The sequence below is a fragment of the Sus scrofa genome, chromosome 8 (genome assembly GCF_054392235.1).
Source record: "Sus scrofa isolate SSC_HxYL_T2T_F1_AM1 chromosome 8, Sscrofa_HxYL_maternal_Yorkshire_Landrace_v2.0, whole genome shotgun sequence".
NCBI classification, from domain to species: domain Eukaryota; kingdom Metazoa; phylum Chordata; class Mammalia; order Artiodactyla; family Suidae; genus Sus; species Sus scrofa.
Window position 1 is genome coordinate 75,479,207 of NC_139390.1, and position 24,746 is coordinate 75,503,952.

Sequence of the window (24,746 nt, forward strand, 5' to 3'; positions counted from 1 at the left end):
AACATTAGAAAACAATGATAACCATTTTTAAAGTTTTACATACTCTTATTATTAACTTTTTCTTGCTGCCAGTTATTTCTTTCTGTGCAATAAATATGTGAAATATATATCTTAATAAAAGCATTAGGAGTTCCCGTCGTGGCACAGCAGAAACGAATCTGACTAGGAACCATGAGGTTGTGTGTTCGATCCCTGGCCTCACTCAGTGGGTTAAGGATCCAGTGTTGCCGTGAGCTGTGGTATAGGTCACAGATGCAGCTCGGATTCCAAATTGCTGTGGCTGTGGCATAGGCCAGCAGCTACAGCTCCAATTCCACCCCTAGCCTGGAAACTTCCATATGCCACGGGTGCAGCCCTAAAAAAATATATATATATATACAAATAAATAAATAAATAAATGCATTAAAATGTGCTTTTTACAGAAACCGTATTATCTTCTTTTGAAACCTTTTTTTTCACATTCAAAGGTATCATTAACAAAATTTATTTTCATGCCAGTAGATACAGATCTTCATCATCATTCCCACCAGGTATATAGATAGATTCTATCATGTGGCTATAGCTAATTTTTCAGCCAATATCTTATGTTGGAAATGTATGCTGTCTCTAATTTATAACTAATAAAAACATATTAGAGTAAGCTTCCTTATAAAAAAAACAACAGTCTCTTCAATAAGTGGGGATGAGAAAACTGGATAGCTACATGTAATAAATGCTCTCTAACACCATACAAAAAAAATATATAAACTCAAAGTGGATTAGAGACCTAAATGTAAAGTCATGTACTATAAAATTCTTATAGGAAAACACAGGCAGAACACTCTCTGGCATAAACTGCAGCAATATTTTGTTTGATCCACCTTTTAGAATAATGCAAATAAAAACAAAAACAAATAAAATGGGACCTAACTTAAAAGCTTCTGCACAGCAAAGAAAATCATAAAAAAATGAAAAGACAGAGTTCCTATTGTGGCTCAGCAGAGTAAGAACCCAAAATATCATCTGTGAGGATGTGGGTTCAGTCCTTGGCCTCGCTCAGTGGGTTAAGGATCCTACACTGCTGCAAGCTGCTGCACAGGTCACAGATGCGGCTCGGATTTCATGCTGCTATGGCTGTGGCAGAGGCCAGTAGCTGCAGCTCCAATTTGACCCCTAGCCTAGGAACTTCCATATGCTGCAAGTGTAGCCTTAAAAAGAAAGAAAGAAAGAAAGAAAGAAAGAAAGAAAGAAAGAAAGAAAGAAAGAAAGAAAGAAAGAAAGAAAGAAAGAAAGAAAGAAAGAAAAAGATGGAAAGACAACCACAGTATGAGAGAAAATATTTGCAAATAAAGCAACAGAGAAAGGATTCATCTCCAAAATATACAAACAAATCATACAGCTTAATATCAAAAAATAAAACAACCCCATAAAAAAATGGTCAGAAGATCTAAATAGACATTTCTCCAAAGACAGACAGATGGCTAAAAAGAACATGAAAAGATGATCAACATCATTAATTATTAGAGAAACACAAACAGTGAGGTATCAGCTCACACCAGTCAGAATGGTCATCATCGAAAAGACTACAAACAATAAATGCTAGAGAGGGTGTGGAGAAAAGGGAATTCTCCTACACTGTTGGTAGAAATATAAACTGGTACAACCACTATGGAAGACATTATAGAGGTTCCTTTAAAAACTAAATATAAAACTACCATATGATCCAGCAATCCAACTGGGATATATGGGCATATATCCAGAGAAGAACATAATTCGAAAAGATACATGCACTCCAATGTTCACTGCAGCACTATTTGTAATAACTGAGACATGGAAGCAACCTAAATGTCCATCAATGGAGGAAGGGATAAAGGAGATGTGGTATATATATATATATATACAATGGAATACCACTCACTATAAAAAAGAATGAAATAATACCATTTGCAGCAGCATGGATGCACCTAGAAATGATCATTCTAATTGAAATAAGTCAGACAGAGAAAGATAAATATCACATAATATCACTTATATGTGAAATCTAACAAAAATGATACAAAAGAACTCATTTATAAAACAGAAACAAACTCACAGATTTCAAACTTATGGTTAACAAAGGGAAAACTATGGAGGGGATAAAAATTGGAAAGATGGAAATAACACACACACACATAATAGAAAACCAACAAGGAACTACTGTGTAGCACCAGAAAATCCACTCAATAGTTTATAATAACTTATATGGGGAAAAAAGAATGGATATATGTATGTGTATGAATGATTCACTTTGCTGTACACCTGAAAGTAATACAACATTGTAAATCAGCTAAACTCCAATAAAATTTAAAAATACATAAATAATTAAAAATACACACACACAGGAATAAACCTCCTTGTGCACACTTCTTTGAGCAGATTCATTTTTATTTCTTTAGGAGGTGTTGCCTATAACTGAAACATTGAGTCAAACTACCTGCACATTTTGAAGAGCTACCCGTGGGAAAACTGGTCCCAGTTTATATCCAAACAGTAAATTGTAAAAATGCCCTTTCATTATAACGTAGTTTACAACACTGGATATCATTATTCTCTTTAATCGCTGTCACTCTGTTGGGTAAAAATATGTAACTTGTGTTTCTTTGATTATTACCGAGTTTGAGCTTTTTTTTATTTGTTTGTTTGTTTTCGTCTCTTTTTTTTTTTTTTTTTTTTTTTTTGTCTTTTTAGGGCCTCACCTGTGGCACATGGAGGTTCCCAGGCGAGGGGCCACATCAGAGCTACAGCCACTGGCCTACACCACAGCCACAGCAACTTGGGATCCAAGCCTTGTCTGCAACATACAGCATGGCTCACGGCAACACTGGATCCTTAACCCACTGAATGAGACCAGGGATCAAACCCACAGCCTCACGGATGCTAGTCAGGTTCGCTAACCATTGAGCCACGACAGGAACCCCTGAACTTTATTTTTAGTGTTTATAAGGGTTTCTTTTGAGAATTATTTGTTCATATTCATTGTTATAGTATTATTAAGCTGTGAAAATCTTTTTTTAAAAAGTTCTAGAAGTTCCTGTTGAGGCTCAGTGGTTAACGAACCCGACTAATATTCAGGAGGACACAGGTTTGATCCCTGGCCTCACTCAGTGGGTTAAGGATCTGGCATTCCTGTGAGCTGTGCTTTAGGTCACAGACATGGTTCGGATTCTGTGTTGCTGTGGCTGTGGTGTGGGCCAGGAGCTATAGCTCCAATTTGACCTCTAGGCTGGGAACCTCCATATGCCGTAGGTATGGCCCTAAAAAGACAAAAAGACAAAACAAAACAAAACACTTCTAACTTTCTTATTATGAGCAACATTTCAGTTTCTTACAATTTTGTATTTTAATCTAAGTTTTGGCAAGTTAATATGACCATTCATATGCAGAAGACTCAGTAATGACTTGCATTCATAGGACTTGCCAATGACAAATTGTTTCTTAGGCCTGTAGTAACTGTTCAAAACAATGCTGAAATGTTATCATTTGTTTCCCATAGAAACAAAGGCGGAGAGACCGGGCATATTGAAGGCATACTGCAGATTATGATGATTATGACTTAAATTTCTCTCTATAACAATGCTCTTTTGAACAGTTTATAATTTAAAATAGATCACCTCAGCTGCCTGAATTGTTATTCAAGTACTTAACTGTGTTTTCCCCAAAGAAATACCTAATTTTTCACTTGTTTTAAACTACTATCAAATAACAAAAACTAAACTTTGGTAGCAAATGTGGAAACATGCAGTGGTTTGTAATGGTCACTATCTCTAGAAGTAATCATTTTCTCTCCCATTATTTTCCCCTCCTTCTTGTCTCTGTATTTCTTTATTAGTTACCTAAATGATTTTGGTTCACTATGACCATAAGAAAAATACATGAATTTAAAATAAAAGACAGCATTGTAGTGGGTTGAACATTAGCTCCCTAAAAAATGTGTCCATTTCAACTCAAATCCCTGGAATCTAGAAATGTGACCTCATTTGGAAAAAGTTATTACAAATGTAATTAAGGATTTTAGGATGAGAGGATCATCCTGGATTATCCAGGCCCTAAATCCAATAGGTAGTATCTTTATAAGAAACACAAAGAAGAGATACACACAAGCCAAAGGGGCAGCAGGCAGTGTGACCATGGAGACAGAGATTGGAGTAATGTGACCAAGAAACACCAAGGAACGCTAATAGCCACCAGAAGCTGAAAAAGGCAAAGCATGGAATCACCTCAAGGGGCCCTTGGAGAATTTATGGTCCTTGAGTTCAGATTGTTCGAATCATATAAAATGCTCAATTAAAACCATAAAAAGCAGAAAAAGAGTGGAAGATTAAAACAGAAATAAAGAACTAGAGCAACAAATCGAAAAGAGTAACAAATATGATCGCTATTAGTCCAACTATATAAGTAGTCAATAATCTGCAAGGAGTTAGATGACTCCACTCTCATAGTTGAAACGTCAATACCCCTCCCCCAGAGATGGACAGATTCAGCAGGCAGAAAACCAGTACAGATATAGGTGAACTGTAGGGATGCAATAATTTTTCACTATCTGAAAATCAATGTGATATACCACATTAACAAACTGAAGAATAAAAACCATATAATCCTCTCAATAGATGCAGAAAAAGAATTTGAAAAAATCCAACACCAATTTCTGATAAAAAACATCCAGAAGGCAGTCATAGAGGGAACCTACCTCAACATAATAAAGGTCATATATGAAAAACCCACAGCTAACATCACTCTCAACAGTGAAAAGCTGAAAGAATTCCCACTAAGATGTCAGCTCTTGCCAGTTCTATTTAACATAATTTACAGCAGTCAAATAAGAAAAAGAAATAAAAGGAATCCAAATTGGAAAGGAAGAAGTAAAACTATCACTATTTGCAGATGACATGATACTATACCTAGAGAATCCTAAAGACACTACCAGTAAACTGTTAGAGCTTATCAATGAACTGGGTAAAGTTGCAGAATATAAAATTAATACACAGAAATTGACTTCATTTCTATATACTAACAATGAAAGATCAGAAAGAGAAATTAGGGAAACAATCCCATTTACCATCACATCAAAAAGAATAAAACACCTAGGAATAAACCTACCTAAAAATCATGATGAAAAAAATCAAAGATGACAAAAACAGATGGAAAGACATAATGCTCTTGGATTAGAATAATCAATATTGTTAAAATGACTATACTACCCAAGGCAATCTACAGATTCAATGCAATTCCTATCAAATTACCAATGGTATTTTTCATAGAACTAGAAAAATATTTTAAAATTTGTTTGGAAACACAAAAGACCCCAAATAGGCAAAGCAATCAATCCTGGGAAAGAAAAAAGGAGCTGGAGGAATCAGGCTCCCGGACTTCAGACCCTACTGCAAAGCCATAGTCATCAAAACAGTATGGTACTGGCAAAAACCCAGAAATATAGATCAATGGAACAGGATAGAAAGCCCAGAAATAAACTCACACACCTATGGCCAACGAATCTATGACAAAGGAGGCAAGAATATACAATGGAAGAAAGACAGTCCCTTAAATAAGGTGTTCTGGGAAAACTGGACAGCTACATGTAAAAGAATGAAATTAGAACACTCTTTAACACCATATGCAAAAATAAACTCAAAATGGATTAAAGACCTAAATGTAAGACTGGTCACTATAAAACTCTTGAAGGAAAACATAGGCCAAACACTCTCTAACATAAACCACAGCAATGTCTTCTCAGATCCACCTCCGAGAGTAATGACAATAAAAACAAAAATAAACAAATGGGACCTAATTAAACTTAACAGTTTTTTCACAGCAAAGGAAACCCTAAACAAAATGAAAAGACAACACACTGAATGAGAGAAAATATTTTCAAATGAAGCAAGTGACAAGTGATTAATCTCCAAAATATATAAACATCCCCTATAGCTCAATATAAAAAAAATAAAAAATTGGCTGAAGATCTAAGCAGACATTTCTCCAAAGAAATGTCTTTGGAGAAGACATTTTTTTTTCATGTGCCTGTTGGCATACAGATGGCTAAAAGGTGCATGAAAAAATGCTCAACATCACTAATTATTAGAGAAATGTGAAAAAAAAAAGCTACTATGAGGTGGCACCTTACACCAGCCAGAATGGTCACCATCAAAAATTCTATAAATGATAAATGCTAAGAGCATGTAAATTGGTAAAACCGTTATGGAAAACAGTGTGGATTTTTCTCAATAAACTAAAAATAGAATTACCATTTGATCCAGCAAACCAAAAATAGAATTACCATTTGATCCAGCAAACCCACTCCTGGGCATCTATCTAGAGAACACCTTGACTAGAAAAGATGCATGTATCCCAATGTTCACTGCAGCACTGTATATAATAGCCAAGACATGGAAGCAACCTAGATGTCCAGAGGAGTGGATAAAGAAGATGTGGTACACGTATACAGGGATATTACTCAGCCATAAAAAAGAATGAAATAATGGCATTTGCAGCAACATAGACTGACCTAGAAATTACCACGTTCAGTGAAGTTAGGCAGTGAGAGACAAAAAATCATATGCCTTCACCTATTGTGGAATCTTAAAAAAAAAAAAAAAAAAAAAAAAAAAAAAAAAAAAGATACAAATGACCTTATTTGCAGAACACAAACAGACTCGCAGCTTTGAAAAACACAGTTACCAAAGAGGACAGGTTGGCAGGGAGGGATGTTCTGGGGATTCTGGATGGAAATGTTATAAAATTAGGTTGTGGAGTTCCCAGCATGGCACAGCAGAAATGAATCTGACTAGGAACCATGAGGTTGAGGGTTCAATCCTTGTCCTTGCTCAGTGGGTTAGGGATCTGGCATTGCCGTGAGCTGTGGTGGAGGTCACCGACTCAACTCGAATCTGGCATTGCTGTGGCTCTGGTGTAGGTCAGCAGCTATAGCTCCAATTAGACCCCTATTCTGGAAACCTCCATATGCCATGAGTGTGGCCCTCAAAAGACAAAAGATTTTAAAAAAATTAGGTTGTGATGATGGTTATACAAGTATAAATATAACAACACTTACTGGATTAAATTTTTTATTTTTTTTTAATTTAAAAAGTAAAAAAAAAAAGAAAATCAATATAGATATAGGTGAACTCAATAGCATCAATCAACCATATATAATCATCATCAATAGATTGCTTTATCCAACAACAGCAGAATACATTTTTCTCAAGTTCACATGGTACTTTCACCAAGATTATCCTCATTGTGGACCATAAAGCACACCTAAGTAAATTTAAAATAATAAAAATTATATAATTATTGCTCTCAAACCACAATGGAATTAAACTACAAATAAGTAATAGAAAGATAAGTAGAAAATTCCAAAATACATGGAAATTAAACAACATACTTCTAAAAAACACAAAGATCAAAGAAGAAATCTCAAGAAAAATTTTAAAACATTTTGAGCTAAATGAAAATGAGAGCAAATTTACCAAATTTGTGAGATGCAGTAAAAGTACTGCTTAGAGCAAAATTTACACCATTAAGTGCATATATTAGAAAAGAAGAAATATCTGAAATCAATCATTAAGTTTCTAATTTAGGAAAGTAGAAAAATACCAAATTAAACCCATATAATCAGAAGAAACAATAATAATCAGACCAAAAATCAAGGAAACTGAAAATAGGAAAGCAATACAGAATATCAATGAAAAGCAAAACTAATTTTTTGGTGGCTCAGCAGTAACAAACCCAACTAGTATCCATGAGGATGCAGGTTCCATCCCTGGCCTTGCTCAGTGGGTGGCGTATCCATTGTTGCCACAAGCTGCGGTATATGTCGTAGACTCAGCTTAGATCCCGAATCACTGAGGCTGTGGTGTAGGTTGGCAGCTGCAGCTCTGATTCGACCCCTAGCCTGGGACCCTCCATGTGCCACGCATGCAGCCCTAAAAACCAAAAAAAAAAAAAAACAAAACTAATTTTTTGAAAGAATCAATAAAATCCATAAATCCTTAGCCAGGCTAAAGAAAGTAAAAAGAGAGAGAACTCAAACTACTAATATCAGAAATGAAAGGGAAACATTACTTACATTTCCCACAGAAATTAAAAGGATAATAAAGGAATAATATGAACAGGTTTATTCCCACAAATTTGAAAATCTAGATGAAACAGATGAACTATTTGAAAGAGACAATCTACCAAAACTCACACATGAAGAAATAAATGACCTTAACAGGCTTATATGTATTAAAGAAATTGAATCAATAATTCATAATCTTCCAAAACAGAAAGGATCAGACCCAGATGGGTTCACTGGTGAATTCTACCAAGTATTTGAGTGAGAAATTATGCCAAGTCTCTAAATCTGCTTTAGATAATAAAAGGTAGAAAACTTTCTAAATCATTTGATGAGGCTATAACTACTCTAACACCAAAACCAAAGACATTATAAGAAAATTACAGACCAATATCTCTCATAAATATAGATGCAAAAATCCTCAATAAAATATTAGCAAATCAAATTCAAAAAAGTATATGAAAGAATTATACAACATGACCCCAAGTGCAGTTTATCCCAAATATGCAAGACTACTTCAACATTTAAAAATCAATTAATGCAATTCATCATATCAACAGACTAAAGAAACATGATATTATTACATCAGTAGATGCAGAAAAAGCATTTGACAAAATCCAACACCCATTCTTTTTTTCTTTTCTTTTCTTTTTTTTGGGCTGCCCCATGGCATATAGAGTTCCCAGGCCAGGGATCAGATCCAAGCTGTAGTTGCGATCTAAGCCATAGCTGTGGCAATTCCAGATCCTTAACCCACTGTGCTGGGCCAGGATTGAATCTGTGTCCCAGCACCCCTAAGGCAGCCAATCCTGTTGTACCACAGCAGTAAACTCCCCAGCACTCATTAATGACAAAAACTCTCAGGAAACTAAGAATAAAAGGTAAATTGTTCAACTCGATAAAGACTGCCTACAAAAAAAAAAAAAAAACAACAACAAAAAAAACAAAACCTTACATATAACATTATATATAATGTGAGAAACTTGGAAGTTTTTCCACTAATATCAAATATAAGGAAAGGATATTCTTTCTCACTACTCCTTTTCAAAATTCTACTGGTAGTCCTTGCTAATGCAAAAAGGCAAGAAAAGAAAATAAACAATATCCCAAAAGATTGGAAAAGATTACATAAAACTGTACTTTTCCACAGATGACATGATTATCTATGTAGAAATCAGAAAGTAGCAACAACAAAACAGAACAAATAAGCAATTAAGGTAAGGATGCAGGATACAAATTAATTTCTTCCTATATACCAACAAGGAAAAGTGGAATTAAAAATTTTAAATATAATATCATGTTATCATAATCTCATAATATCAACAAAATGAGAAATCAAGACTAGCAGAAAATATTTGCAAAAGACATATCAGAAAACAGATTTGAGTTAAAACTCAACAAAAAGAAAACAAACAGAGGAGACGGGATTAACATGGCAGAATAGAAAGACTGGAGCTCAACTTCTCTCCAAAAACAACAATGCAGAGCAACTTTCAACCAAATGGACTGGAAACTTTCAAAAAGATATCCTACTCCAGAAGACAAAGAGGAGGCCACATCAAGAGGTAGGAGGGGCGATTACATGATATAAGCAACCCCATACCTCCTGGGTGGGAAGCCCCACAGACTAAAAAGTAACCGTTTCACAGAGACTCACCTACAGGAGTTAGAATTCTCAGGCCCATATCAAACTACCATGTGTGGGGATCTGGCACTGGGAGAGAGAGCCCCCAGAGCGTCTGACATTGAAGGCCAGTGGGACTTGTATGCAGGTTTTGGTGTTAGAGTAGTCATAGCCTCATCAAATGATTTAGAAAGTTTTCTACCTTTTATTATCTAAAGCAGATTTAGAGACTTGGCATAATTTCTCACTCAAATACTTGGTAGAATTCACCAGTGAACCCATCTGGGTCTGATCCTTTCTGTTTTGGAAGATTATGAATTATTGATTCAATTTCTTTAATACATATAAGCCTGTTAAGGTCATTTATTTCTTCATGTGTGAGTTTTGGTAGATTTTTGGTTTGCAGTTGCCCTGAAGTTTTGATATAGGAGTCCCTCTCTACACAGACTGGAAAGTAACTGGTTCACAAAGACTCACCTACAGCAGTGAAAGTTCTGAGCCCAACATCAAACTCCCATGTATGGGGATCTGGCAGCTGGAAAAAGAGCACCGAGAGCATCTGCCAGTGAAGGCCAGTGGGGCTTGTGCACAGAAGCTCCATGGGACTGGTGGAAATGGAGACCCCATTCATAAAAGGTGCACACACAGACTTTCACGTACACTGGGTCCCAGGGCAAAGCAAAGTCCCCCTAGGAATCTGGGTCAGACCTAACTGCAGTACTTGGAGGACCTCCTAGAAAAACATAGGCAAATGTGGCTTGTTGTTGGGGAAGGGCACTGGAGGCAAAGCTCTTGGCAATATTCATCAGGATGCCTTTCTCTACAGGTGGTCATTTTGGGAAAATCTGGCCCCACCCATCAGCACTGAGAACCCAGGCCAAACAACAATCCAAGTGGGATCAAAGCCCCGCCCATCAGTAAAGCTGCCTAAACACCCTCCAGGCACACAGCCTCCTCTAATCTCACCCAAAGACAAAGCCCCACCCACCAGAGGGAAAAGAATCAGCTCCACCTACCAGTGGGCAGGCATCAGTCCCTCCCATCAGAAAGCTAACAGAAAGCCTCCCACACCAACTTCAGCCACAAGGGGTGCAGACACCAGAAATAAGACATGCTAAAACTATCATCAGCAAAAAGGTCACCACACCAAAAACCTATAAAAATGAAAAGACAGAGAACTATAACTCAGATAAGGGAGAAAGAAAAAACCCTAGAAAATCAGCTAAGTGATCTGGAGATTATCAGCCTCCAGGAAAAAGACTTTAGTCTGTTGTTGCTGAAGATGATGCAAGACATTGGAAATAAACTGGAGGCAAAGATGGATAATTTACAGGAAACACTGAACAAAGAGATAACAAGATATAAAACTTAAACAAGAAGAGATAAAAAATACAATGACTAAAATAAAAAATTCACTAGAAGCAGCCAACAGCAGACTACAGGAGGTAGAAGAACAAAGAAGCGAGGTGGAGGACAGACTAGTGGAAATCATGGATGTGGAACAGAAAAGAAAAAAATGATTGAAAACAAATGAAGAGAGTCTCAGAGAACTCTGGGACAATGTTAAACACACCAACATCTGTATTATAGGGGTGCCAGAGAAGAAAAGAGAGAGAGGGGGACAGAAAAAATATTCAAAGAGAAAATAGCTGAAAACTTCCCTAATGAGGGAAAGGACCCACTGACTCATATGCAGGAAGCATAACGAGTAGCATATAAAATAAAACCAAGGAGGAATACACTGAGACACATACTAATCAAACTGACCAAAATTAAAGACAAAGAGAAATCCTGAAAGCAGCTAGGGAACAGAAACAAATAACATACAAGGGAACCCCGATAAGGTTATCAGCAGATATTTCAGCAGAAACTCTGCAGGCCATAAAGGAGTGGCATGATATACTTAACATGATGAAAGGAAAAAACCTCCAACCAAGATTGCTTTACCCAGCAAGGCTCTCATTGAGATTTGAAGGAGAAATCAAAACCTTCACAGAGAAGCAAAAGCTAAGAGAATTCAGCAACACTAAACCAGCTCTACAACAAGTACTAAAGGGACTTCTCTAGGCAGAAGAGAAAAGGCCACAACCAGAAACAAAAATACCACAAATGACAAGGCTCACCAGTAAAGGCATATATACAGTAAAGAATGGAATCGTCCACACACAATTGTGCCACCACAATCAGAAATCGTGAGAAGAGGAGGGTACAAATGCAGGACAATGGAGATGCACTTGCGAATAACAGATCAACAATGTAAAACAATCTCGTGTATATATATATATATATATATACACACACACACACACACACACACACACACACATTTATATATATATATATAGAGAGAGAGAGACAGAGAGAGAGAGAGGAACTCCTATATCAAAACTTCAGGGCAACTGCAAACCAAAAATCTACAACTGATACACAAACAAATAAGAAAAATCAACTCAAATACAACACTAAAGACAGTCATCAAACCACAAGGCGAGAGAACAAGAGACGAAGGGAAGAAAAAAGAGCAACAAAAACAAACCCAAAGCAATCAATAAAATGGCAATAAGAACACACATATCAATAATTACCTTAAATGTTAATGGACTCAACGCCCCAACCAAAAGACACAGACTGGCTGAATGGATACAAAAACAAGACCCATATATATGCTGTCTTCAAGAGACCCACTTCACTTCTAGGGACACATACAAATTGAAAGTGAGAGGATGGAAGAAAATATTCCATGCCAACGGGAATCTAAAGAAAGCCAGAGCAGCAATACTCCTATCAGACAAAATAGACTTTAAAATGAAGAACATTTTAAGGGACAAGGAAGGACACTACCTAAAGATCAAAGGATCAATCCAAGAAGAAGACGTCACAATTTTGAATAACTACACACCCAACATAGGTTCACCACAATATAATAAGGCAACTGCTAACAACCTTAAAAGGAGAAATCAACGATAACACAATCATAGTGGGGGACTTTAACACCCCGCTTACAGCAATGGACAGATCATCCAGACAGGAAATCAGTAAGGAAACACAGGCCCCGAACGAAGCATTAGACCAGATGGACTTAATAATAGATATTTATAGGACATTCCATCCAAAAGCAACGGAATACACATTCTTCTCAAGTGCACAGGGAACATTCTCTAACATTGAGCACATCCTGGGCTACAAAGCAAGCCTTGGTAACTTTAAGAAAATTGAAATCATATCAAGCATCTTTTCTGACCACAATGCTGTATGACTGGACATCAACAACAAGAAAAAAACTCTAAAAAACTCAAACACGTGGAGACTCAACAACATGCTACTCAACAACCAATGGATCACTGAAGAAATCAAAGAGGAAGTGATAAAATACCTAGAAGCAAATGACAACAAAGATGCGACACTCCAAAACCTATGGGATGCAGCAAAAGCCATTCTAAGAGGAAAGTTTATAGCAATACAAGCCCACCTCAGAAAACAAGAAAAAGCTCAAATGTATAAACAACCTAACTTGATAGCTAAAGCAGCTAGAGAGAGAAGAACAGGCAACACCTAACGTTAGCAGAAGGAAAGACATCATAAAGATCAGAGCAGAAATCAATGAAATAGAAACAAAGAAAAACATAGAAAAGATCAATGAAACAAAAAGATGGTTCTTTGAAAAGATCAACAAAATTGATAAACCCTTAGCCAGACTTATAAAGAAAAAAAGAGAGGTTACATACTGCATGATTCCAATTACATGATATTCTGGAAAAAGCAAAACTATGGATGATAAAAAGATCAGTGGATTTAAGGGTGGGGAAAAGAGTTGAAGGGAGAGCTAAACAGGCAGAGCATAGAGGATTTTTAGGGCAGTGAAAATACTGTTTATGATATTATAATGATGAATATATAATATACATCATTATAATTTTTCCAAACCCAGTGAATGTACACCAAGAGTAAGCCTTTAGGTAAACTGTGGACTTTGGATGACTGTGGTATGTCAACATGGGTTCATTTTTGGTTAAAAAAATAAAGGTACTATTTGGTGGGTGACGTTGATAATGCGGAGAGGCTAATTATGTGTAGGGACAGGGAGTACATGGGAAATCTGTGTACCTTTCTTTACTACAAATCTAAAACTATTCTGTGAAATGAAGTCTTTAAAAAAAAGAAAAAAAAATAGACACACACACAAAATAGTTGAAAGGCTTTGAAAGTCTTATCCTGGAAAGGAAAAAATAACATTAACCTGTCTTTGTAAATTTAAGAGTTTTATGTAGATTAGGATGTTGGCTTTTCCTTATGATCCCTGAGGAGAAAATTACAAGTAGACTTCAACATATTAAAAAGTGCTTTCTAAGTTTTAAATATATGAGCTACATGAGAGTAGTATCTAGCTCCATCTTGTTCATCTTTGTATGAACATTGCCTACAAAATGACTGGTACACAAAAAGAACTCAGTGGCTATTTACTGAATGAGGAGTCAGTAAGTTTCTTATTTCTAGAATCTGAAATATAGATTATATGATCTCTGGCAGTGATCGGGCATTGTGTTGATATGGGATGGAGGAATGTTTTCATGTTTTTATTTTTTGTTTTCTTTTTAGTAGCTGAATCTTTTTTGTAAGAATTATTTCAAAGAAATGCAACATATAAAACAGAAAAAATCAGAGAAACTTTGTGGAACTGGCTGAAAGGAACCTAGATCTACAACTGTTAAACCTTCTACTTTGTCCCTGTAGCATCTCCAGGAAACAATAATCTTCGCCGGTTTTAAAATTCTAAAATTCTAGGAACTCCAGATACCAGTTCTGGAGTAATCTTTATTCATATATAAAATGAAAAGAAATTGGCTTATGATTGATTTTGTTTTCATATGTAAAACTTAAAATATTTAAAATACAATAAAAGTGAGATACAAGTAGAAGAGCAGAAAAATGCAATGTTTAATGAGTGCTTTCAAAATGGCAGACTTCATCCTAGTTTCACTGTGTCAATAACTATAAGATTTAAGTTCAGGAAAAATTACTTCAGAATGGGCTGACAAATAAAACCTCATGGAGGAAGGGGAATTTGAACTAAACCTAGAAAGAATTCAATAGGTAAGAAAAAAAAAAAAAAAAAACAAAGTATGTAGAGAATGGAATGGACTGGGAATTTGGGATTGGTAGATGCAAACTATTACATTTAGAATGGATAAGTAATGCGCTCCTACTGTGCAGAAGAGAGAACTCTGTTCAGTCTCTTGGGTTAGAACATGATGGAAGATAGTGTTTAAAAAAAAGAAAATATATATATTATATATATATATAAAATGTGTGTGTGTGTGGCTGGGTCACTGCTGTACAGCAGAAATTGAAGGAACATTGTAAATCAACTAAACTTTAATATAAATTTTTTTTTAAAAAAAGAAAGAATGTTCTGGGGAGGAAGCTTTTTTGTTTAAAAAAAAAAAAAAGGACTACAATTAAGTGACTTCGTGAAGAAATTCCAAAAAAATGACCATCATCCCATTCCACTATAAACATTTAGAACCACGCTATGACTATCAAAAAAGATTGAAAACAAATCCCCCATCACCAGAAATGGGACAAATTAGTACCACGCTCCTCCTCATACAGTCCATGAAGAACAACACATCTCTTTGCATTTCCTGACAGAAGTACACAACCTAAGTCTAATCATGAGAGAATGTGACAAACCCACTGAGGATATTCTACAATGTAACTGACCTGCACACTTCACAAGGGTCAGTGTCATGAAACCAAGAACTGAGGAATTCTTTTTTTAATTAAGAACTATTCTAAATGAAAGATACTAAAGAAACAAAACACCCAAATGAAACACGTGATCTTGGATTAAGTTTTGCTAAAAAGGATGTTCTTGGGCCAATTGGAAAAAATCTGAATAAAGGCTGCAGATTAGACAATTATGGTATATCAATGTTATTTGTCTAATTTTGATAACCACATGGGTTATGTAAACAAATGTTTTTAAGATATGCATACTGAAGGAGTTTCCATCATGGCTCAGTGGTAATGAACCCCATGAGGATGTGGGTTCAATCCCTGGCCTTGCTCAGGGGGTTAAAAATCGGCATTGCTGTGAGCTGCAGTGCAGGTCACAGATGCGGCTTGGATCCCGCATTGCTGTGGCTGTGGCTGTGGCAAGCAGCTACAGCTAAAATTCAACCCCTAGCCTGGAAACTTCCATATGCCGTGGGTGTGACCCTAAAAAAAAAATTATATATAGATAGATAGATACATACATACACATACACACTGAACTATTTATGGATAAGGAGGCATCATGTCTCCTTCTTGCCCTCAAATGGTTTAGAAAAAAATTTACACACACACAGAGAAGTATAAAGCAAATGTGGTAGAATGTTACTATATGGGGAAACTCGGTGAAGTATATATAGGGATTCTCTCTACTATTCTTGCAGCTTTTCTGTAGATCTGAAATTACATCAAAATAAAAAAGTTAAAAGAAGAAAACGGATAAAAATATAGTAATATTTCTATTTGTAGAAGAAAGGAAAATTACTGAAACCACAACATACTAGAGGAATGGTATAATTCACATCGAGAAAGTTCTTTGCTTAGGAAAACTATTTATAGGCGTATTGGGTGTCAAATGTGTACATGGGAGAATTTGGAAGAAGATGGTATAATAGAGAGACTGCTGACTTTTTCTGCATAATGAAGCAAAAAAAATTTAATTACTTCAGACAAACTGGGGATGGGGTTCAAGAATAAAGAGAAGAGAAGAAACATAAGTTGGCAATGGGGGAGGAAAAATACAAGAAGTTCTATATTGGGACCTAAGGAAATAGCCAGGAAGAAATGTCTTGAGCGGAAAGTAGTTGGTGAAATTGTTGGACAGAAATGCCTAATATTAAACTTTGTTATTTTTATACCATGCTAGACTATAATTCCCTCACTATCCCCAAATATTTAATTAAAATCTACTATATATAACAGTCTGTCATTTGAAACACTTCGATTGAAATAGGAATGACGGTCATACCATATGTGGAACAAAGCAGTCTGAGAAGAAGACAGCAATACCAGGAAGAGTAATTCAAAGAAACTGAGAGCTCAGCAAATTTGTAAAATTACAGAAAAAGGTAACCGGAATAGTATAAAACTTTTGAAGTCCTTGGGTTTGTGGGGAGGGAAGACTTCTGAGTTTCTCACATTTTTGTGAAGACAGGAGATTCAACTGCTCTATTTAAGTGTCATAAGGCAAGGTGATCCAAGAGGTGAGAGAACTTGGGAATGTAAAATGGCAGATACTTTTGCTGCATTGGCATAAGTAGATATTAAATAAAATGATCAATAAAGCAAATTTTTACTAAAACACAATCCCATCATTGCATTTCAAGGAATCTGCCTATGGTAACCAGGCTCCAATGATGGCCATTTCCTGATGTTCATGTCTTCCCACATTAAATGGGGTGAATTGAGTAACAAAAGAGATTTGAAAAATTGATGGAGCTTGACTTCTCAGGTTAACGTCATAAAAAACACAGTGGTTTCTACCTTACTTTCTCTTAGGTCACTGAACGAATCAGCTTCCATGCTGTGAGGACACTCAAGCAGCCCATGCAAAGCCTGGCTAAATGAAGAACTAAGGCCATCTGTCAACAGCCAAGATCAATTTGCCAGTGATGAGAATGAGTCACATTGGAAGTAAATCCTCCAGCCCTAGTCAAGTATTCAGATTAATGCAGCTCTACCTGACACCTTGACTATAATATTATCAGAGATTTTGAGCCAAAACCACCTAGCCAAACTGCTCCCAAATTCCTAGCCACAAAAACTATGAGACAGCAAATGTTTATAACTATTTTAATAACACTAAATGTTGGGATACTCTTTTAAGCAGCAAAGATAACTAGTACACTCTCCTAAAGTAATAATCGGAAATGTTATTTATCATTTGGGCACAAGTATGTTCTATACAGCGTCATTTATAATAGCAAAAATTGGAATAACTTGTGTCTAAATAGAAAGGATTTTAATAAATTATGTTATAGCAATACCATAATTACAGCTAAAATTTACTAGATTTTTTTCTGTCCAAAAATATACTCTATATGCATTAAAAATAATAGATTTGAACAATATAAAACAACCTACTCATAATATAATGTGAAGTGAAATAAACAGTATATGAAACTATATATATAGTATAGTCACTTATGCATATTTTTATTTACCTACAACATACATTTAGAATTATGCTTATATTTTTATAGAATGGAAGTCAAATATATACATATGCAAAAGAGAAACACTGGCACCCAAGATGACAAATGTTAATAACTATAGTTACCTTTGGTTGGTGTAGGAATGATTTGGGGATTTAAATTACTTTCTTTTAGAATTGGGAGGGTGGGAATAATATATATACGCTAATGTATAAAATAGATGATTAACAAGAATCTACGGTATAGCACAGGAAAATCTACTCAATAGTTCGTAATAACCTATATAAGAAAAAAGAATGGATATATTTATATGTATGACTGATTCACTTTGTGGTACACCTGAAACTAATACAGCATTGTAAATCAATTATACTCCAATGAAATTAAATTTTTAAGAATTAAATAATCTAGCTGGACTCTTCAAATCTGTAAGACAGGAATTCTTATGCACATTTTAAAGGAGGAAATGAGCTTCAGAAAGGTCAAGTTACTTGCAAGCAATGTGACCCAGAGTCAGAAGTAAGGGGCCCACCCCTAACACTTTCAGGATCCAGTATAAGAGGACAAATGGATGCAGCTACATAAATGAAACTAGAGATGATTATACTAAGTGAAGAAAGTCAGAAAAAGAAAGACAAATATCATGTGATATCACTTAAATGTGGAATCTAAAATTTAACACGAATGAACTTATCTGTGAAACAGAAATGGACTTACAGACATAAAGAACAGATTTGTTATTTCCAAGGGAGAGAGGGAGCAGGGGAAGGCTGGGTTGGGAGTTCGGGGTTAGCATACTATTATATAGAGAGTGGATATACATCAAGGTCCTACTGCATAGCACACAGAACTACAATCAATGTCCTGTGATAAATCATGGAGGAAAAGAATATAATACATGTAACTGAATCACTCTACTATACAGCAGAAATTAACACAACACTGTAAATCAACTATACTTAAATTTAAAAATTGAAAAATAAATTACTTTTTATTTTTCTGTAATTCTCCAAAGTTTCTACAAAAATATCTGTATTACTTTTGTCATGTCATTTTTTAAACAATGATAGAAATTTTTCCAGAGCACAAAATGTTGGAACAATGGGTGGTGTGAGATGGTGCCCACTCACAGAATTTGACTTCTGGAAAAGCCATCTAGTTCAACATCCTCATTTTGCAGATGGAAGAACTGAGCACAGGAGAGTTAGGTGATTCCCCAAAGTTCACCTAGCTGGTAATAGCCAAACCTGAAGGGAAATTCAAGATTCCTAGTTTCTGATCCAAAGAAATTCTCTTTACTATGATGTGTTACTACCAAGAAATCAAGGACAAAGTCACCACAGGACTTCAAAAAGGAAGAGGGTAAACTTGAGGAAAATGGTCAAAATAAAAATAATGGACAATCAACTCTGAGCAGTACTCACTGCAAAAGGAAAATAATTTTCTTGGTATTTAGACACCAATGTCCACTATTCAAACAAATCAATATTTAAGGACTTTTATAGAGCCACCACAACAGGTGACCTTAGTTAGAAGGGGAGTCATTGACCTGAACTGATCCTAACATCTTTATGGGAAAGTGAATAGGTAAATGCTATTTCATTACCTGATGAATGGGAACTTGACTTACTGCTGCTGCCTCAGCCATTCTTACCACATCAGAGCAACTTGTATATGCCTTCTCTCTCTACCTCCCTACTTACGCTGCCATACAGAGCATTATACTGGTAGCTAGCCACAGCACAGATATTTATAAGTCCTTGGAAGGTTCTAAATGGAGAATGAAAGAGCCTCTCATATGAAGGAAAAAATCAACAGCTGAGTCTTTCCTTACAGAAGAGACCTAACTGGTTAGTAATTTGGCTTTATTTGTATTTGGGGGAAAATAGAGAGTTTGGGAAAAATTGTAGAAACTATAAAAACTCTCTGCAAACATTTAGAGGATTCTAAGTTTGTATGTATTTTGTTGCTTTCGGCCCTATTAAAATTATCCAGAAATAAGCAAACAAAGAACACCTACATTTACTTCCATCTGTTTGTTTCCTCTTACATGCTAAAATGTTTAATCACCTGAAATAACAGAACCTCTACCTGAAAACTCTTCAGAGCACTCATAAATCATCATAAGGAATTAGTATTAAAACGTTCATTTAGTTACAGAATTTCCAAGGAATTCTCAATTTTTGGCCTATGATCAAGTGTGAGTTGTGTGGTACTTTTGAGGAAATATGAAACAACATGTAATTACTTGAGAAACCTCAAAAGAATCCCTCAGATCATCAGTAAGGAAGAACTACTGCTTGGTTATTTCATCTAAACATCAAACAAGAATATGATTTTATGTGCTTTATTGTACAAAAACATAACTAATCTACTTCTGCTTTAAGAAGAGTATTTCTTCACCCAGGAGTCAAGAAATGAAGAGACTGCTGTTTCCTGTAAATAGGAATGTTTCCAGCAATTGTTGAATAAAGGATATGAGTGACCCAAAGGGAAAAGAGAAATTTGGTTGTCATAGCACCTGTTTGGTGAGTTTCTAGTAGTTAGGAAAAGAAACTAGGAAAATTCCCATACAATTAGGAGAGGATTTAATGGTTAGCATTAACTCCCACTGAATCTCATTCTCTCTGGCCCCCAAGTTAATACAAAAAAAGGGAGATGGCTTCATAGATCATTGAGCACATGACCAATTAGCAGACAAATGGGCCCTCTTTCTAATAAATCTGTGTGAGCACACAGGCATGATTAAATTTTTTTTTTTTTTTTTGTCTTTTTGCTATTTCTTGGGCCGCTCCCGCGGCATATGGACCCCAGGCTAGGGGTCCAATCGGAGCTGTAGCCACCGGCCTACGCCAGAGCCACAGCAACGCAGGATCCGAGCCATGTCTGCAACCTACACCACAGCTCACGGCAACGCCGGATCGTTAACCTACTGAGCAAGGGCAGGGACCGAACCCGCAACCTCATGGTTCCTAGTCGGATTCGTTAACCACTGCGCCACGACGGGAACTCCGATTAAATTATTAAAACTCACTTTAAAAACTTATTCCACCTCTATTGATTTTTTTCCCACCTGTGCAAATACATATGTGTTTAAATAAATAAAAGACATATTTTCAAAATATATTTATACTAACTGGCATTCTCTAGCAGTTGTAGAATTAAGTGACCACACTCTTGCTTCAAGTATCTAACGTAACTTCCAACTGGGTGGACAAGACTTACGCTGGGGAATTAAGGCTGCCTTTACAAACATACAGAAGCAAAAGCTGTGCCTCAGGGAACAAGAGATGAGGCCCACCCTGCCCCTCTGGAGCTTCCATCAGGGTTCCCTTGGTTTGACAAGGCTTTGGTGCTGAGCATCAACATGCATGAGCCAGTCTCCAAGATCCTACTTGGCTGAAGCTCAGGCAGAACAGGCAGACAGACATCAGATCATTCTCACCCATCTTAGCAACAAAGACTTGTTTGAAGTGTATACAGTTGAGAAACCTCCTCTTGATATCTTTTCAGGGAAGATTTTTATCCGTATAAGATGGCTGAGGTGTGGTCTTGCCTTAAGGTAGAAAGGAAATCTCACAAAATCATCAGTTTTTGAGGTTTAGAACACTGCCAAGTCAGTCTCCTCTTTGAATGATTCTGCTTGCTTCATTCCTACTTTCTGAACTATGCCAGATAAATTTACCACCCAAACACAATATTGTAAATCAACTATACTTCAATTTAAAAAAAAAATACCATCCAATTTCTAAATACTGTTTGGGCATTGCCTTTTTCCTTTACTACTACCCATAGTCCCAGATTCTGACCTTGAACCCCCTGTACAGAAATATCTTTTATATAAAACAGCACTGTCTCCTCATCTGTCAATCACTTCTCTGGCACACGCCACTGAGTCTCCATTACTTTCCTACGCTGAGTTTTAAGTTAGTTTCCATTAGTTTCAATATCGTCCATTAACTTACTACAAATTGCCTACCTGAACTTCCTGGCCCACTACTTTCTTAGGGAAGGATATCTTAAATTTTGTTATTGTAATTCAAGGGCAGGATGGAGGATGATAATAACAGTTCTTCCAAACTCCAAAGATTTTCCTGAGGGCCAAATTAGAAATTGTACAAGTGATTATAAAATTATAATCATAATAGAAAGCTGAGATATTATATACTAAATATTATTATGAAATATTAATACGCTGAAATATTATGTAATCTATCTGGTAAGGAAAAGCCAGCTTCTCATGTGGTCTGAACAACAAACTTTCTTTTCACATTGCTCTAATTGGAATTTCCTCCCTTCCTAAATGTGATTATATTTCAGCCAGCCTAGATCCACCAAACCTCATGTTCCAACATTCCATAAGCTGGGCAAGAAATATTTATTGAGGATCTTATAGGCTGGATATTAGAATTTAGAGTGAGAAACTGATTTGTACAAGGTAACACCATAAACGGCAGACTAGAATTGAACTCATATCTTCTGTCTTAGAAACCAGCCACCATCTGCTGCCCTATCCTGGAATTCAAAGTTATTGCCAAACTCAACACAGGTCTACACTGTTTGTTAGTTTATTATGTCAAATGTATCCATAGTTTCCTCTTAGGATTTTTGTGGGGATACTGTAATTTTTTCCACTGATGAAAAGCCTCAGGTACTAAGCTCTGTTAATAAGAAGCAAGTATTTTTTTACATTTTAATAGTCATATTAAACATTAAAACATTATTTTAGTTTTATTTGATTTTTAAAAGTTTTAATTTATTTAATTTTTTCCAATTATAAAATTAAGGTCTGCCTTCTTTAAATGATTGATCGTCTGCATTTTAGATTATTTTCTTATGGTTAATATTTTTATATACTACTTGATACTGCCATAAATACGAATACCTGTCTCACTGCATTCTTAACAGCAATAAACACATACTTTTTGTCAATAGTTTAACTATTTTATTTCCAAACCCTCCACCCTCACTTCTACATAAAGAGCCAGTTACATCTTTTAGATCTATTGCCCAATTTCCTAACTAGATACAATTTTTCACTTGTATAATTAATATTTTTCAATTCAAGAAAGTCTTGTTCTATTTTTTAAATTTTGTGTTGCTCAATTTTTTCTGCTTTTTCCTCTTCAGATACTTTTGACCTATAAGTTAGTTCTGTCTTCATTCTCCCTCAGATCTAAATGTCTCACCCAGGTGTTTAGCACAGTGTCATGGTTAACAGACACGTCGGACAGATTTGAGTTTGTTCTGCTTTGTCACCTACTGGCCATTTGCCTGGGCACACATTAGGTGACCTTGTCAGGTCTGAGTTTCTTCCTCTGTAACAGGTTTTTTCTTGCCCAGAAAGTACTCGCTGACAGGGGGGTAGCTTTGCTCTCTTTTCTCAGCATTCTTTAAGAATGCTAATGTTCTGCCTCAGTGATTCTTTTTTCTGCATGTGAATTCGGTTCTGTATATGGTTATTTTATTTTATTTTATTTATTTTTATTTTATTTTATTTTATTATTTTATTTTATTCTATTTTATTCTATTTTATTCTATTTTATTTTATTTTATTTGTGCCGCACATGTGGCATATGAAGTTCCCAGGCTAGGGGCTAAATTTGAGCTGCAGCTGCCAGCCTACCCCACAGCCACAGCAATGCAGGATCCAAGCTGTGTTTGTAACCTACACCACAGCTCAGGGTAATGCCAGATCCTTAACCCACTGAGCAAGGCCAAGGATCAAACCCACATTCTCACAGATACTAGTCAGGTCCCTTACTGCTGAGCCACAACAGGAACTCCTGTATATGTTGTTTTGATATTTTAATTTTATGATTATTCAGTCTCTTCCTTCACTCCCTTCTTATCTCCCCAAACTGCATCCCAACTTATTGTTTTCTCAGTTAATCTTTTGGTTCCAAAGAGATTCTGTTTTCTTGGAATCTCTCTGGAGACGCAATGCAGAAATCCCTACAGTGTTCTTTTCTTTCCTATGGTAGGTGGTTACTGAAAGTGGGCCTTTCCTCAGCTTTGTTCAGACATTGACACTCTCTTTCATGTGACAGAATACTTGCTTGTGTCCTCTAATGCTTTCTTCCTGTCCCTTGATGAAAATTTTGAAAGGTCCCATGATTTTTCTGCTTTCTTTTTGGTAATGGACAGTGCTACAGTCACTTTGAATTTAAAAAAAAAAAAAAAAAAAAAAAAAGTAGTCTTAATTCAGAAATTAGAAGCCAAGAAATCAATCAAAACTGGATTTCTTGTATGCTTCTGGCTAAAAATTTGTAGTAGAAATGGAGTGAAATGGATGGCTTCCTCTCTACTTCTCTCTACACAACCTCTACCCTGTCTGGCTTACTAACCATGTGAGACAACTTTGGGTAAAATATAGGAAAAAATGAAGAGTTTATGGATAAAAGTCTTATCTGAACAGACACTGTCCTAGGCTGTCTTCAGGCTCCCTGTGAACAGAAGATGTTTGAAGCTCTGTTTTTGGTGTGTTTGGTAATTCCCATCACTCAGGGCCCCTCTCCTACAGTTCTCCTGACCTGGGCAGAAGTGTTTCTGTTTGGGGTGGTCCTTTTTAACTCATTCTGCAGCCCTGAGGAATTCAGGGCTCTCCTGGAATTTCTCACTGCTGGACACCTTGTGTCCTCTAGGTAGCCCACTGGGCAAGACCTAGGATGTACTGCCCTGGTTCTCTCTCCTATCTGGCCCATGTCTGCTCTCCAGCAGGGTCTACATGTTTCTTTGAACTGAAAAACTGACCACAGGATACTTTAGTTCTCTTAGACTTGGCACCAATCGGACAACCCACCACAAGCCCTTAGCAGCTCCCCTCACTATGCTTGAGGGAAAAAGA

General features: G+C 36.2%; 1 long non-coding RNA gene across 2 annotated transcripts in view; it reads right to left on the reverse strand.

Moving 5' to 3' along the window:
• Nucleotides 1–24,746, reverse strand: part of LOC146400864 (uncharacterized) — a 214,537-nt gene that overhangs the window by 15,599 nt on the left and 174,192 nt on the right. The gene's annotated exons all lie outside the window — the stretch shown is intronic.